This window comes from Heliconius melpomene, chromosome 15, assembly GCF_056956725.1.
Source record: "Heliconius melpomene rosina isolate 202511_hmr_F chromosome 15, ASM5695672v1, whole genome shotgun sequence".
NCBI lineage: Eukaryota > Metazoa > Arthropoda > Insecta > Lepidoptera > Nymphalidae > Heliconius > Heliconius melpomene.
Genome location: NC_140403.1, coordinates 10,398,284 through 10,414,719, shown reverse-complemented (window position 1 = coordinate 10,414,719; position 16,436 = coordinate 10,398,284).

The following is a 16,436-nucleotide window of genomic DNA, read 5'->3' as shown; positions in this document are numbered from 1 at the left end:
GCCTTGCATATGGTATTAAACAGACATTGTGACTCAAAAGGACCAAGCTTTAAGAAATGGTCGTCCGATAATTCACAAATATATATCATCACTTTAAATAATTTCAATAAATAAAGAAACATTGTAAATAAATTTCGCCAAAATCGTGAAATTGACAAATAACTACAATCAAATCAATCAAATTTCTGTGAAAATTACGTTCTACGCAGATAAAACGATTTCTTATTAGACTGAAAATCCTATTGAACTGAGGAAGAGCTTACAAAGGGCTATGATTGGCTCTACCCAACCGAGCAGCGAGTGGCGTACTAACTGTTTGATGCAAACCGAGACCCGCTCAACGAAATTATCTCCTTAAATTAGCGAGAAAATAGACTTTGTTCTTTATTTTGCACCCTCAATTCGTCCCCAATGTGAATGTTCCGATATTTTTAAACCCGTTTGAGTGTCTAATTCTGTGCACAGTTCTCTTTATCCCAAATTTTTATTCCTTTATCTCTTTACTGTACTTTAAATTGCGTTTTCCTAATTATTTACTGAAATATTACTTCAAGACATGGTTTTTATAATAATTAATAATTGTAAATATATGACAAAGAAAGTTTTTGTTTGTGCATGAAATATTAGTAAGAAAATTATATAATTGCTACTATAAAGTAGTAATAGTGAATAATTGTTTTGTTACAAATATTAAACGCGCTATGCTTTATTTACATAATATATTTATTATAATAAATTTAAAGTATAAGACTCAATTTAATCCAAAGTTCTATAAAATATTACTCCTATATATCCAGAAAAATTGAGATCAACTGTGTAATTACAAAGATAACATTATAAGAGTATTTTGCTAAGTTTGTATAATAACTCAGGTGATGTCATATGAAACGATTAAAGAGAGTGCTCTAGTACATAATATTGAATTATTTATTGGACGCTTGAAATACGCGCGGACGTGGCGTACGTTTGTCGAACGTCGGAAGGGGTGAGACAGTACATCCGAGCAGAACGCGTGAGAGCATTCACCAGTGAACCGTAAATGACCGAGTAATTCTTTATTGTTTCATTCAGTATGATTTATGCTCGGAATAACGATTTTTTTTCGCAGTTTGTACATTTATATATATTTTTATTGGATATTATGTCCATCTTATTATGGTTGAAGTAGTTTTTCTATTCTTTAAATGCGTATTTGTAATGTAATCCGACGCTGAACAAGCGTAGGACCGTGTCTACAATAGAGGAAATCAAACTCTACGAAGTTTAATAGAGTCATACAACCGTAGTAATCGTCCCCTTCCTTCAGATTAATACACACGCAAAAATATTACGTAATAGTGCGTACTATTTTGTTTCTGTATTGATTGACACTTCCTGATATACTCGTATAAATGCAAAGATAATGTTTTAGAAATAGTGAAATTAATTTAATTTCTTCGAATATATAGATATATTATTTATATTCATGTGCATATCGGATACATGAATAATGTAACGTGTTTTTGTTGCAGTAAAAAAACTGAAAGCATGTACCACTTACATTTGAAAACCTTATTACCTCTATTTATTATGAAAGAAAACCAATTTTATTCACCGAATATATATTAACAAATGTAAAGAAAGTAAAGCTTACTAAAGGCGACAAATTATTAAATACTATGAAGATGAATGTTTATTTTGAGCGTATTTTACAGCTTTAGATCTTATATACGTACAGTAACTGCAAGCTCAGCTATAAATCATAGTATATATGTAGTGTGTGTCTATTCACGCTGTGAAGGGCCGCGTGTAAAGCCTGCGGGAGTTTGTTCCCAATGACAGGCGTCACGCAGACGATGCATCATGCGGAATGAGGATGGGGTTTCACCCTCGCTTTACGTGCCATTTTGCCAAACAACGTTGTGAGTCCGCATCGGTGCGTTAAAGATTGTAATTAAAAGATAAAAACGATATCGCTATGAGAATATTAATGTTGAATGTGAATTAAATGTGTTTTTTTCTCGTGGAAACGTCGTGAGTGTACTCTTTGAATTTATCTTTTATGTGGTATACAATTAATATTTATAAAACTTGAGAAATTACTTAGAACTTAGAATTTACAGTATACATTTACAAGTGTATACTGTAAATTCTATCAGGAACTTTAAATTAAAAATGCTAAGTACGTCTCTCCTGAAAAATTAATTAACATTTCTGGTTGAATCTCACGTTTGCTTTTTTATGTATGAAATTCTGTGATATTGTCTATTATTTCGAGGAAAGGTTAAAAGGAGACTTGAAGAGCCGTCGCGCTCATTATTTTTGACAGCCGACAGCCGTATTCGATCATAGTGCTAGCGAGTTTCTATAAATAATAAATTTTAATTCGGAGGTTTTAGTGATCTTCACCACGTTAGTATTTTACAATATAGTCAGAAAGTTCAAATTTGTCCTTACAATGCACTAATTTCTTCTATAATAAATGAGCATTACATACATGCATACATTTTATTCGACTATAAAAATATTGCACAAACTTTGCTACAACTGAACTGTCTGTGATTTATTAAACAACGTAACATTAAAGCAATAAGAACGATTTTTGTTATATTTACATTTAAATATTATTGTTTTATTAAAGCACAGACTGCAAGGAACGCCCCAACCTACTTTTAATGGAGTATTCTGTTCATAAGTTATTTCAATAATTCGAGTCACCTTTTCGCTTTGCATTTTACGCTTGTAAAAATGTATTATGCTAGTAAAAAGTTATTAATGTGTTTAAAACGTCAACAAGGGGCTTAGCCCTTAATCACTGACCCTAGCGGATTTTTGATTATAACTTAAGTTTTCGCGAGAATGGTACCTTTTTGATAGTTTCATAGTCACCAATGACGCATGGCCAGAGGGGTGTGCAGATGCGTGACACGTGTCTTAGCAGGTTAGTTCGAGTACCTGACGTGCGTGATACGTCACGGTATTACATGTCAGTGGTTAAGGGTTAAGCAGGTCCTGTCCTGGTTTTATAATATTAACTTAAACTTAACATTATGTGTCTAAACAACAGTCACAATAAGTATCTATTACCAATAGCAATTTATTAATAAGCTACTAATGAAAATAAATGTTATACATATAAATATCATAATGATATTAAATATATAATATATGATTACATTTTAATTAAATATATATTCCACTCTACAATTAATTAAAATTAAATGCACTCTGCATTATGCTTAGTTAGGATTATGCGTTTATTAATACCTATACAGTGAACTTAACTCGAAATTTTCATAGCAAATACGAACTAATTATAACAGTGTACACGCGCTCTTACACTCGCTAGAATATTTAGTTCATTGTTAGGAATCTGTGACAGCTGGTACTTGTAGGGTTGTCGCTGTTACTGCTATTAAATGTATTAATACATTCTTCTTAATATTCGTCACTTCAAGTTACGAATATTAAGGAGAAATTAAATATAGCAAATTTTACGGAACGGAAGTAAAAACTATTTATTATTTTCATTTACTCGGTCTAGTAAAGTGAGGCGTGGGGTTATTATCTCCTACTTGTATTAAAACAGAGATGATTAAAAATACTGAGTAAATGCCATCTCAGACTGTAGCGTTATGTATGAAAATGCGATACAAACCAAATATATAAGTATAGTCACATTACAGTAGCTCGTGTGCTTTCATTTACTAAATCAAACCGAGTTACCATGATAACCGGGTCTTTGTGTAGCCACGGTCGAGCTGGGGTCGGGAAATTGATAAATCCTTTCAGTACAGTCGTGATAAGGGTGTGGGTAGTGTAGGCAGGTCTAGCATTTAGTTTCCTTATGCTGAATGACCACTACAAACATTTATTGTGATTTGCGTCTTGCCGATTTTTTTTTACTTTATTAATTAATCATCATCTTATGGGAAAAAATCTTTCTTTAATGTTGTAAATATAACTTTTATTATATGAACACGATAAATGTTTTTAATTTGAACGTCGTATTCTTGGGGACAATACCAAAGGAGACTCATTTCTACTCTCTGCGAATACAACAAAAAAAAATGTTTTTGTAAATTAAAATTCATTTAATAATACAATAATCAAATTTATTTCAAAACCAACCCGACAATAAAAAACATACATACAGCATCCCTGTTATTGTTTACGAAAACTTTATCATTATGATAATGTTATACGAGTACCTGCTTTTCATAGATAATGTTGACCTTTCGAGTCCACTGTTTCCCATCATAATTAAACTCTACGCATATTTAACTCGCCGTGCACTGATCGCTGACACTTGTGTAAATAAACCACAACTTTAGTTGTTTTAGGAGCAATGAGCTTTTTAATTCAAATTTTCGTCACGATCCCTACACATTGATACGCTCGTTGAATATGTAAATGATATGCTTTACATTTACAATGATTTTATACATACATACATTTTACGTTTTGACTATAGATTTAATTTGTTTTTTACTTTCTTAAGTAAAAGTCTTCATAGCAGCAAGTCCTATTATTATATACTTCAAATATCTTCGACATTCTTAATTGTCATAGTACTATTAAGTCCTGAGCGTACTACTTAATGGGGCTAAAATAAAGCTTGTGCAATTATTCTATATATATTTTTTAGCATTAAAAAATTCTATGAGAAAAAATATATGATATTAAAAATGTTATATCAACAATATGCGTTCATATTGTATCGTTATATCGTTACACGTTATAACGATACCTACAATATGAACGCAGCATACGTAAATATTCTGAAATACGTATAAATGTTGTACCTCATAATTCACTAGGGCTATAAAAACCGTAGACACGTCCTAGAATGATTTTCTTCCCTCTCTGGGGATCAGCCTTGAAATATATTTACAGAACACGAATTTTGATCCCTGCCTCAACCCATAAAACAAGAAGAAAATATTACAGCCTTTGAGTTTGCGAATGCGATGTGAATTATTGCTATAAAACCTCCTATTAAAAATTATATGGACAAATATAACAAAACTTTCCAAGTCGGAAATATAATGTAAATCTTATGTAGGTATTAATATTCCAAGTAAATTCTTTCCTAATATTGACTATTCAATTTTTATTGCAACTTCAATTTTTAATCATATCAATTGTATAACAGTCGTGAACTCATCTTCAACTCACACATCGCTGCAGTGACAACTTATTTTAATATTGTATTGTATTTTTCATTCTTAATTAACAAAATTTCTGGAAAAAGGAGAGATGCAGACCGTAAATCTGTCTCAGAGACACCACAATGAATGCTTTGTCATTTGTCTCGGACGTCAACAAACCGCGACAAGTATTTACAACTACGATAACGTCACAATGTACTCACAGTCAGTCCAAATTGATGTCAATCAGTGTTTTCGGTTCCGATCAATTTTACGATAATGTTGCGAAAGGTTTTCAGTTGAACTTTCATAGGAACTTTATAGCAAGTAATACATTTTTATCTCTTAAATATTTTTGATTTTGTTCGTAGAATATGATGATATTTGAAAAAATATTATAATTATTATTGAATGTTTATTGTTTATAAGTCGTCTAAACTATTAAAGTAATTTAGTATGTACTATGCTTGAGTTACGATATATTAAATCTACTCTCGTTTTATTTCTTAAATATAAGCCACACTGTGCATAATTTATATGAAATGATCAAAACTTTCAGTCGCATAGAAATAATTTTGCAAATTGCACATAATTTGCAAATCTACCGAAAGATATTCCTCTTAGTAATGACCGGACGGTATTCGGCCACATTACTACGATCCCCAAAATGATAGTGTTTTCTTTATCCCGTTTATATCAATTTACGGTGTATAAGAAAACATAAGTTCTTATATTTATTATAAGCTAAAATATAATAATTGTTTTTGCTGCATTGCACAAATCGATTGTCAATACCTCGTCAACATTTAAATTTATAATATTACTTTTACAAAATCAATTTTCGATAATGTTGAAGCCGACTTTGTATCTGCTAAAAGTCACGTATTATGGCGGTAACCGGTAAGGTAAACTGCAATATACGTAAAATGTTTATGATAGAATATTATTTATATGTTGTAGGCGTATAAACTTAATTTTCTTAAATAAATTGATTAGTACGAAACGAATTGATTTGTAATCTCCAACAATGAAAGATAAGTTTTAACAATATTATTTTTTAAATTACTTTATATATATATGCAAAGTTTTAAGTACAGCAGTCTGTCGTACTCCAGACGTAGGGTCTACTTGTAATTAGTTTCTTTAATTAGTTATTCACTGACTAAGAGAAAACATGCCGAGAGGTTAAGTGATAACTTGAACAAGCAGTTCTTTAAAGTTAAATTGTAGAATTGAACTTCAACGCGAAGACTTGACGCAGAAAGTACTTGAGCATGTTTATGCTGCGAGTAAATTGTTTGCAAGCGATTTATCTATGTAAATGTAAAGAAGTATTAGTTAGAATTCATTTTACATTTCATTGAACAATTTATTATAATTATTATATAAGGGTAGAAAAAAATTAAGCATTAATATGAAAACAATATTGATTACATAGCCTAAAACTAGTGATATATTTGACAAATCAAATATTGGTGATTTAGAATTATTTCATAAAAGTAATGTACATTTATGTTATTAAAATAATACAATCTATTACAGTACAGTGCAGTACAAGTATATTGTACTAGCGGACCCGGACGCGGCTACGCCTGCTTGAATTATAAGAATACTAGCGACCCCCTTGCGGCTTCGCCCGCTTTAACTACTGGATTATTAATATAATGTATGTTTGCAAAGCACTTAAGATAATGTGAAAATTAATTAAACCCTAATGCAACCCGCATTTTCGTAGTTTCAATAAGGATTTTCCAATTGTTTTACACAGCAAGGATTTTTTAGTAGGTACCGTAATTTTAAATCTGTGCTACTAATCTTTTCAAGTACTTATTAAAATATATTTAAATTACTATTTTTAGATAGTTAAATGACATTAAATAATACATTCAACTCGAATTATCCAACACGTGCAAAAACGCATCTAAATCTTCGTTGCTATAAAGGCAGGCGGGTTTTTTTTTTCGACCTTGTGGTTAATGCTGAAGAGGGTATTCTGTCCCTGATGAAAAGCAAGCACTACGTGGCTGCATGTGACGAAAATTAAATAGAATGCATCGGCCGGGAATTGAACCCGGGCTGCCCGCGTGGCAGGCGAGCATTCTACCACTGAACCACCGATGCGTGTAAGGCAGGCGGGCGCGGCGGACTCGCTTGTATAAGCATAACGTCGCGAGGCGCGTTTCACAGCAAGGATTTTTTGATATTGTAACAACTTCTAAATTACTTATTAAAATGAAAAACAGAAAAGACAGTTTTGATCTACATTAAATGGCCAACGTAACTAATATACTTATTTATATGCTGAGAGTAAGGTATAAGTGAAACTTGACTCGATACAGTTGATGTGTGAACGGCGTGATGTGTCAATAATTAAATGCGTTTTTCTCTAAAACTATTCGCAATTTCGAAATAGTTTAAAAGCAAATTTTATCTTCGTTTAACGTAGAAATTTAATAAAGTATTTTAAAGGATAAGGATTAATACCATTATGGAAAAATATCCCTCATAATAAAAAATATGTTGAAATTACTATTTTTAGACAGAAATATGATCACTACACGTTATCCTTAAAAGATAAAAATATGCTGTCGCTGACTTTTTTGTAGATCTTATTAAGAGGAACAATACTTCAGTACATTTTTTTCATGTAGTATTTACCATTAAAGCAGCGCATGCGCCAAAGTGTCTCAGCGGGTAGGACTTTATACACATTTATCGTATTTATGTTAATTTACATAAGAATGTACAAATAATAAACTATATATAAACCTTCCCTGAGAAATACTCGACCTAATGGTGAAAACCGCATCCAAATCCGTTGGGTGGTTTAGAAGAAGAAGAGTTAGAAAGTTCAGACAGACACAAAAAGCGACTTTGTTTTATAAGATATAGGATAATTTCTATAGAAATATAATTTCAATCTAGATGAAATGCTAAAAGTGACTATTATATTTATTTTCATAAGGATGAATATCAAAATGTCGCGGCAACGAACGCGGTCGCGTAGCGACGACGGTTGTTATTAACATGGCAGAATAAATTGCATGTCAAATTAGAAAGTATTTTAATTTATTAGTATATATGTGTAATGTAATATTATATAGCCTATAGCACTTCTGAAGAATGCAGCTTTCATACAAAACAAAAACAATGTAAATCGGACCGGTAGATCCAGAGATCTTAGCGTTCAAACAAACAAACAAACAAACAAACAAACAAACAAACTCTTCCGCTTTATTATATTAGTATAGATTATGATTTTAATATAAAAAATACGTACACAATCTAGCAATTTTAGTGTGTATATTATTTCTTACTTACAATTCATGCATATGTCACACTTCTATACATACATATATGTATAGAAGTGTGACATATGCATGTATTACATAATTCAAATTCTTGGAAGTGGTTCCAACATATGAGCTACGGCTTAGAATGAAGACGAGGAATAACTTTTCCACTTAAATATTACATCACATAGCGCACTGCGATTAGAACGATTCAATTTCAATGTAATCATGGGATTTTCCTCTTTAGATGCGGATTTTCTCAAAGGCTTAAGTTAGTTTAGAATTTTGTTTGTATTCAGAGGCCAATTGTCGTGAACGATTTGAAGCTTTGTTGTATAACTGAACAACGTTAAACGGTTTTGTCGTCACAAAAGTTTTGAGAATTCGATTTCCGGGATTTCCGGGAAGTTGTTATAATTATAATTCAGCAATCGGAGTATTTATAAATAAGATATCAGAAAAGATGATATATTTGCCGATAGAATAACATTAATATATGTAGAATACTTTCATACCTCGTCATTACAGAAAATTTATATGAAAGAGAGAATTCAACCGCAGCAGGTGTTATGATTCGCTATAGAATAATATTTACGGCTGTTTCTTTTTGAATTGGGACGCTTTCTAGTACACCTTGTACATATACAATAATGCTCGTATCTTTTTCACTATATCACTTTTCGCATACTCAGAACTAAAGTTTCCACTTTGAAGGAGCGAGTTGGCTCCAGCGGCATTTCCTTGCTAATTAACGAGCGAGTGTGCATTTTTGGGCGCATCTCGGTCTGTTGTAGGGTTGGTGCTCTTTCATTAAATAATGCAAGTGAATATCTTTGTGTGAATATTGTATTTAATGTTATAATTAATTATTACATAAACTTACAGCTTATACAATTTGTTTACATAGGATAGGGGATTGATTTGATAGGTTTTTTAAAGGGGATACGTGTTTAGAGGGTCTAGTTTTTATTTTAGAGGCATACATAATTTTCTTATGTATGATACGTTCTATAGATAGATATCATTACAATAAATATATTTTTAAATTCCATTTTAGCTATTTGTAGCTCGATCCTCCATCTCGTCCGTCGTTCCGGACATGGCGTGTCGGGTGGCGGTCCCCAACGCCGCACTCGTCGCCACTTGAGGCAGCAGCAGACGCAGCAGACGCACTGGTGCGCCTCGCCTTGTAGGAACGCCAAGGTGCACGTGGCCTGTGGAACCATGCAGCCCTCGTAAGGGCTGGCATAGTAATAGATGTACATAGGTAGGTATCTATTTTATATTTTGTGTTTTTAACTTAGCCAGAACGTAATTAAATATCGCATATTTTATATCTAAGAATATCATTGTACTCGTTCAAAGAACGCGAAGAACAAATTTGCTCGTTCTATCTAGTAGCACGATAGGAATTTTCAATAATCTAATAGAAGTAACAAACTAAAGCTAATTTCTTTCGACTCAAAGGAAAAGTTTCCCTTAAAAAGTAAGTTTCGATACAGAAACAATAAATAAATTGAGAGCTCCACTCCAGCGTACCTACGAGGGAAGTAGAATAAAGTTGACTGATAACACCATATTCTAAATAATTTTTAATGATATGAGAGAATTTAGTTTATTTATAATCAATGTTCTTTCATAGAGTATATTCAGTAGCTCGATTGGAACAAGCTAACGTTATGTAAAGTAAAAAGTGAAAATCACATTTGTAAGCAAACACACGAATTGCAACCAAATTAACAAAGAACTCATTAAAACTACAAGGGGATCAGGACATAGTATTTAAAAAGCTAAATAATTTATATCAAGCTAAAGATTTTCTAATGCTTCAGTAAAGTATGGATCGTAAATGAATATAAACATAACGATGTCGTAGGCCTACGTCTACGCGCGGTCGTAGACGCAGTTGTAGGCAATACCAATGTATCTTTTCATTTCATCCAAGTTGTTTTATCATTTAAAAATAATATATTTAAGTTATTAATTAATTAAATTAAGTAGTATATGAGACATACTCACATACGTCATTTTTACAATTCCACTTAATTTTTTTAAGTACTGTACTAATTGATTTTATTAATTTCATGGTGAACTAATTTCTTTTAAATTTACCTACTATGTTTGTATTTCTGGCCATTAAAAGAATTTATTTCATTATCTATATTACATTATCCTGTCCTTTACAAATTAAATTTCTCACAATCACATCGAATTCGAAAAATTCCCGTACAAATTTAGTAATTCTGTTGCTAGGGTAAATAAGTCCTGAAGAGTGGAATTTAATGAAACGACAAGTATTGTAAGTGCTAGAATAAAATTTTACAAATGCTCTAAACATCTTGAAACAATTTAAACTTGAATCTTAATAAAGTGGTGGGTATTGAAATTATTGTAAAATACTTTATCTTAATTATTATCAGTAAGCAGAAATCTTATATAACGTTTCTAGATGACGATAGATATTTTTACGAATCTCAGTAATTTTATTATTATTCGGATAGTGCAGAATGGGGGAAAATTATGCTTTTATCCTTAACAAGTCCATATAAGTAATATAAGAGTCATACAAAGAACACTAACACGGCTTGAAGAAGCTGGCCGTTTTAAGCAAAACGGTAAATTATAAAACCAAAAACACAAAAGTAAAAAAGGGTGTAGACGTTAAAGTATTTGTGTTTTAATAATAAAAAAAATATAAAGAATAATATTATAATTTTAAGCCATTTGTTACAGATGTTGAAATAGAAGTGATTACTTCAGTATTTAATAGTAATAACACTATGCAGCAAAATGTTTTCTTAGTACAAATATATAAAACAAAAATAAAACTATAGAGAAAGATACATATTAGGTACAACATTAATATACAATATATCATAAGTTTGAAAGCGAGCTCGTGCTTTGCATATTAACGAGTTTGCTCAGAATCATGAATTCTACATAAAATAACAAGCCCTGCCTTGCTCTGTACTAGCAATAAATTAGCTGTTTATATTGTGTAAGTATTTTTTTTCCAAACTTTACAAAGTAAATGCTTAGATGTCCTATCGTAATAGAATCTTCATACCAATAAGCTATGTGATATGTTTCATATAGTGCTATTAAAGAAATAAGAACCCTATGTGAATCAAACAACCAGTGTGTGTGTGTCGTTAGAAATTAAATTTATTCAGGAATTGGGCCATTTGCCGCCCTTTCCAGCTATTCAGTATTAGCAATTTTCTTTTTAGAGACTCTTTTTAAAGTAGAATTGCGTTGGAAGAGATAAAAAAGAAGAGATTGGATAATTAGCTCTATTTTTAAGAAAAAGTTAGTAGTGAGTTTCTCTTTTAAAATTAATTGGAATATTTTATTCTTCTAATTGTGGTGCAGAGACATTAAGTGTGACTATAAATGTGACTAGTTGTGGGTTTAACGCAGTTTCTCCAGAATTTGGCAGAAAGTGTGGAACGGAATGCCTAAACACTAGGTTCCCTTTGCGTACTCTACTGTGTGCGGGATACAGCGTGAAGCTGATTTGATTTAAATATCTTTATAAGTGTGACAATATTTTTAATAATTTCTCAAACAAATTTAAACATCATCTTTTCGCTTATATTGTACAGCTTACACAAATGTTTTCAGTGTCAATCAAAATTACTTCAGATTGTCGGTAAAGAAAAAAAAATGTGAAAGGCAACAGATATACAATAACTGAACATCAGTCAAGTCACAAACAAGATTGCAATGTAATCAATCAGAGGGAGCCTCGTCGCCGATTACTCGAGTGACGTCACAGCACTGCCGGGTCTCACAGCGATATAGGAACACTTACATTATGTTGTATTGTTTCAATAATTAAAATAATATAATTAATATAATAGAGACAAAAGACAAAGACTTAAACAAAAAGTGGCAATGAAATCCTTCACATAGTCCTAACACAGGCAAAATGTGAGGAGAATTAGTCTACCTATATATTATAAATCATATCGTACGAAACAATAAAGAATTACTCGGTCATTTACGGTTCACTGGTGAATGCTTCCGGCGTTCGACAAACGTACGCCACATCCGCATATTTCAAGCGTCCAATAAATAATTCAATATCTAGTACATATCTAGTACATACTAGAGCGATCTCTTCAATCGCTTCGTTTGACGTCACCTGAGTTATTATACAAACGTCGCTAAATACACTGATATGTTACCTTTGTAATTACACAGTTGTTCTCAACGTTTCTGGATAAATATGAGGAATATTTTATAGAACTTTGGATTACAATGAATATTGTAATACTCAATTTAATCCAAAGTTCCAACTGAAAGCTTAATTTAATATCATTAATAACATTTTATGCAAATAAAAGCACGTTACATAAATGCGATTCACATTTGTAACAAAACAATTATTTGTTGTTACTGCTATATAATAGAAATTATATTACCATTTTCACACAAAGATTTTATGCACAAATATGATAAATAGGAACTGTAAGTTATATACAACAATAATAACAATGGCACAATTGTAATTATAAAAACTATTGCTATAAATGTATCTTTGATTAAAAATATATAAAAAGTTCTCGAAAATATATATATCGCGAGAGCACTTCATTTAATATACAGTAATATGATACAGGCGTAGAAAGTTAGGAAAAATGGAAATTCTTTATAGAATTAGACACACGAACTGCTTTAAAAATATATGAACATTCAAATTAGGGACAACATTGAGGGTGTAAAATGAAGAACAAGGTCTCTTTTCTCACTGATTTAAAGAGATAATTTAATTGACTGAACGTCGGTTTGCATCAAACAGTTAGTACGCTGCTCGCTGCTCGGTTGGGTAGAGCCAATCATAGCCCTTTGTAAGCTCTTCCTCAGTTCAATAGGATTTTCGATCTAATAAGAAATCGTTTTATCTGCGTAGAATGTGTTTTTCACAGCAATTTCGTAGTTATTTTTCAATGTTCAATCTTAATTAGCAACATTATTTTATAAACTGTGTCTACTTTTCAATACCTACAAGAGGCTATTAAATATAATTACATATCTAGTCATGAATTTATTATTATATAAAATATACACGGTCGTCGTGGCGGAGTGAGACAAGGGTGTGATTGTAAATACGACGGTAGTGGGTTACATTCGTGGTAATAAAGTCGCAATGTCTTGGCACTAGGTTTTCTCTGCGTCTCTGCTGTATGCGGGATTTAGCATGAAACTAAAAAAATACTCACATTATCTTAATTATTTCTCCCTATTCTTTTCAAGATAAGAATGCTACAATTATCTTTTATACCATGTTATATTTGATAGATGTACTGTAACAACTGTTTAATTATTATTCGCCAGGGTTAGATCTAATACCACTGCTTAGTACTTTAATTTTCTGCCTTGCATTAGCCTTATAAATTTTATAAATGTGACTCGCCTTAGTGTGATCTTGGTAAGTATTTTTTATAAACAAAAATAAATTAGTTGGCTTCTTTATTTATTTTTTATAAAATAAATGAGTCCTGTGTCATAATTACCAAATTACAGATAAGCTTTTGTATATAATTAACTTATTGTTTGGAATAGAAATATAATATTTTTATATCGTTTATGTTAAAACAACCATTGAAATTTTTATAGTGCTGAAAGAGCGCGATCTAATTAAAATTGTGATGTCACTGAAACACAAAGAAACTGATAACACACGTTGGATTGGAATATCTGAGAATCATATCTGATAACTCTATGCCCGAAGTGAGACGCACGAAGATTCAAGTGGGAAAGTTCTGGTGCATTGCGACGTGCTTTGCGGGATCGACTATACGCTTTACAGGTATGTTTTGATTTTCATATTTTAAATAATGGCGAGGCCAGTCGTCGTGCGGGCTTAGGGGGCGCCAGGGTTTCATTACACACGGGCGCTTCACGAGCTAAAGCCGCCCCTGGTAAATTATATAATATTGAGAAATAAAATAATAATAAGCATAGCGATGGTTACATAACTTATAACACGTTTGTACATAAAGTATTACTAAGTACTTCTACTAAAGCTTGTAAGTATTGCCCCTAATTACTATTACTAACTAATATAAGCTACCTCCTCTCAGCAAATGCTATGTGTAACTTGTACATACGATATATACGATACTAGGTCAATGTAAATACAGTGAAGTGAAATTTTACGGTTAGAGACATTTATTTTCTCAAAAGAAAGAAAAATTTTCGATATACATACATTTAACATTTTTTTTATTAATAATTATTTTATTAGTGTTTATATTTATTATAAAATACACAAACAATCATTGTAGCCATTACCAAGCTTTCGTTGTTCTACCGTAGAAAGCTAATACCGATATATAGAGTTCAGATTTTCATATCAACATGCATATGACCTGTCGTTGAGGTCGCGATTCATTCAGCTACATTGTCATACTTTTTCCATATTATACTGTTATTTATTCCATGATATAAACTAATTATACTAAAGTTATTTTAGTGTAAATCTATTCACATTCGACCTATTTATTTATGAGGCTTGGACCGCACTCTGGTAGTTATTATTAATCTAAATGTGTTTAATTCCAATAATGTTTCTATATACTGTCGATGCTTACTGATATAAAAGTCAATGGGCATAAACGAAACATTAAGTGATTATTCCGCTATTACCAATCTTTGTTCCTATTACATAGCATGCGTGAAGGTTATAGAAAATAAAATACTTCTACATAATTTTTTATGTAACATTATATTATTATTGGAAGCCTATATTTCACTTTACTGCCGTAACACGTCATAACTCAAGAGCGACGCACGATCAAAAGCGACGTTTGATTGATATTATATTTAAAATAAATTATAAGCAAAAAATCATTTTTAGAAAAAGCTTTTATTTAAACGCTTTAAAAAGGAGAAAATAAAATTTGTCTTTTAAATTTTAACTATCAACTCATAACCTCATTGTACACAATTTATATGATCATAAAAGCTTGTCGCGTTAATCAATATTTAATTAAATTGAAACTTTAAAAATTGAAACTTAGCAGATTTTACATAATTAAATTAGCACTAGTTTAGTTACACAAGTAAATCACGCGACAAGCTTTTATGATCATATAAATTGTGTACAATGAGGTTATGAGTTGATAGTTAAAATTTAAAAGACAAATTTTATTTTCTCCTTTTTAAAGCGTTTAAATAAAAGCTTTTTCTAAAAATGATTTTTTGCTTATAATTTATTTTCTGTTTTGATTTTGCAAGAGGAATGTGATGAGTTTTAATGGCTGTTATAATTTTATCGTGATATCTTATCTTAATATTAGGGAAAGTTAAGGAATTGTAATAAAAAAATACTGCTGCAGCAGGGTAGGCAGAGGGAACCTAGTGTTAAGACACTCCGTTCCCCGTCATTACGTGTTGAATAGCAGAACTCAACGCCGCGCTTTGCCTCTACACCAGAGCGAAGAAATGGAAGTATAAACATAAATAAATATTTCACTTCCTCGAGTGGGGGTCGCACCCTTGTGCCGCTGCGCCCCGACGGCCTCTACCATATGACCTGTCTATAATAAATATTTTTATATGCTGTTAATTTAATGTTAAGCGAGTGTCTGTACGCAATCGTAGATACGACCTCTGTTCCGGCGGTTGTTAGTTAGATTATATTGAAACATAATAAAAAAAACTCTTTAATACGAAATCAAACACCTCTTAAAATTTTTATAACTTTGTATATTTTTAAACATAAAATATCATTCGTTTTAATTATTTTAACGCAAATAGGTCAAATAAATTCGGTGTATTTTATCTTCTGTATAAATTGAACTTGCTGTTGAATATCAATAAATACCAATAGCAATGCACTATAAGTTTCCATAATCTAGTTTATAAATGAATATTTAATATTAATGCATACAGTAATATAATAAATATACAATTTTACAATGTAAACCATCCCGAGGCATCATTTTATAATTTGCCGCGGCTACGATATCCTATTACAGTTTAACTTACCTCCGCAAAACGTGAC